The following is a 2,445-nucleotide window of genomic DNA, read 5'->3' as shown; positions in this document are numbered from 1 at the left end:
TCTGTTGCATTTTATATTTTTCCTTATGGTTGCATATTTCATGAAGCACTTCAACTTTTTAGATTGAACAAGCTTGTTTTGTTCATCTTTTTGTAGAAAACAAACTTCTCTGTCATACTTCTGCACATTTTATCCTGCAAAAGTGATTTCATCTGAAGTTGAGGATACAAGTGGTAGACTATATAGAATAACATAGAAAAGAATTTTAGAAGATACTTCTGATTTCAATATACACATAAACTGTTAGTCAAATTTGCCCTTTTGATGAGCATCTTTGGTCTAGGCAAATACCTCACCAAATTCACCTCACAGTCTTTTATTTTTTTTTTTTCTCTGAGAACTCCAGATACTATCATAGAAAACACTTATATTTTGCCATTTTCAGGTAGGTTTTGTATCCAGTCTTAAATGCCAGGAGCTTCAACTTCTGTTATGGCTTTAGATACTGTCTCAGAGTGAAGCAATTTATAAAAGCTGGTTAAATCTTCCACATTTTTTTGTAAATTGCTTTTGGGGACATAACCAGCACAAAGACACATATTTTATTTTCTGTCTCTCTTCCTGTCCCTGTAGGTTTCTCCTAAAATCTGTACTTTTCTAAGTTCAACCCAATTTAATTTCCTTGATTATTCAATTCCCTATTTAATTTTCAGATTAGACTTACACTGGACACCACAATGCTACCCTCCTCCCCAGTTTTCTTAAAAATGTTGATGGCTTCATCTGAACACACTTTTTTTTCATACCAAACTCCACTAGCTTCTCTTTTTGCCTTCCGTTCTGTCACCTTCCTGTGGTGATAAAACAATACCACCACTTGGTAGAGTGACAACTAGAAGAGGGCAACAACAAACCTGATCTGGCAGATGAAGGCAGGTTTTCATGTCTTATTAGCAGTATCATAATTAAGAAATTTAACGGGTTATTCTTGCTATACAAGCATGTAGGCACCCTAGCAAAGATCAGGGTGTTATTTCAAATGGCATGTTCTACTTTACTATAATTAGAAGGATATAAAAGAAAACAAAACAAAAAAAAAATGGAAGCACAAAAAGAAGTTCCTTTAAACAGACTGGTCTGCCAGTTGATTTAGGCATATTTTTAGACCTTTCATGAAGCTGTTAACTGGGATATATCTTGACAGCTACTTGAGGAAACAACATTCTGGATTAAAGCCTGAAATTATAATAAATTTCAGGCTTGGGATCATCAGTGACCAGCAGAGGAATGCTTCACTGGGAATCAGTTTTCTGCACTCCTGTGGGCTTGGGAAGGTGACTTCTGGCTGTGAGTGTGGGACAGCACCTTGGAGGGACCCTGAGGTGGCCAAGGAGGAGGGTGGAGAAGACCCAGGGAAGTCCATGGCCCTCCAGCTCTAGCCACCACACAGTGTCTCTACAAGATGCTGCAGAAACATCAATAACAGCTGATTTTCCATTTTCAACCGATTTAAAAAAATAGAAACATATTCTCCCATCTAACTTACTTGTTTTCTTTCCACAGAAGAATGTCTCCATTAAGTTTCTGTGTTGTTATATAAGCACTGGAAAATGTGTGCTTGTATCTATGAACAGCTGGGAATTCAAGATGATTCCCTGGCTTTCACTCTGAAACCAAAGTCACTGCTGATGTCTCTGGATTCAATCCTCTTTCTCTTGATTCTAAAATGCCTTGGAGTCTTTAAAGGGGAAGACCTTTTAAGAACTGTCTTGTACTGTCCAGAGATGAACCTCAGTGGTGAAAGCTCTCAGTCTGGATCCCCACTCTCTCCCAGTTATGCTTGTGAAGATGAGTCAATTTATACTAAATGCAAACAAACTCAGACTTTCTTATGCCCTTGACAAATTCTCATTATTTATTTCTGCAACTGAGTCAATGTGTTTAATGACTGGGAACTCCGGCATGTGGAAACTTTCTGAGGTGTAGGACGAGAATAGTATTTCAAAAGGACAGCATCTGCAAATGTCCAGGGATTTTGTTGCGGGCAAATCATGTTGCCTCAAGTGGGAAAGTACTGCATCTGGTACATTTTGCAACTTTTCCCTTTTTGCAACACTTTCACAGAACATTTTAATGTCTTTGGGTTTTTTCCTGTTTCTCAAAAGGAACATTCCTGATAACTCTTCTCAGGTACACGCTTTTTTCTTCTTATTATTACTCCTTTCCCTCAGAAGAATGTTGTTGGAGAACATCTACACGCCTGTCCATCCGCCCGACGTCCAGCGACGATCTCAAGGCCGTGGTCGACGCTCCGAGGCCGCGGTGCGGGGGATGTCCCTGTGGGGCCGGCCGCGGGGCCGGAGCGGGGCGGGCCGGGGAGGGCCGGCGGAAGCACCGCCACCTGCGCGGCGGGGCCGGGCCGGGCCGGGCCGTGCTCGGGGTATTTAGCAGAGCGTTGGGCTCGGGTGCCGCTCGCAGCCGCGGCTGGCAACGGCTGCGGGCGCC

Source organism: Fringilla coelebs, assembly GCF_963513975.1.
Source record: "Fringilla coelebs genome assembly, chromosome: Z".
NCBI lineage: Eukaryota > Metazoa > Chordata > Aves > Passeriformes > Fringillidae > Fringilla > Fringilla coelebs.
The sequence above is the reverse complement of the archived record's forward strand: the minus strand, read 5'-3'. Positions refer to the sequence as shown.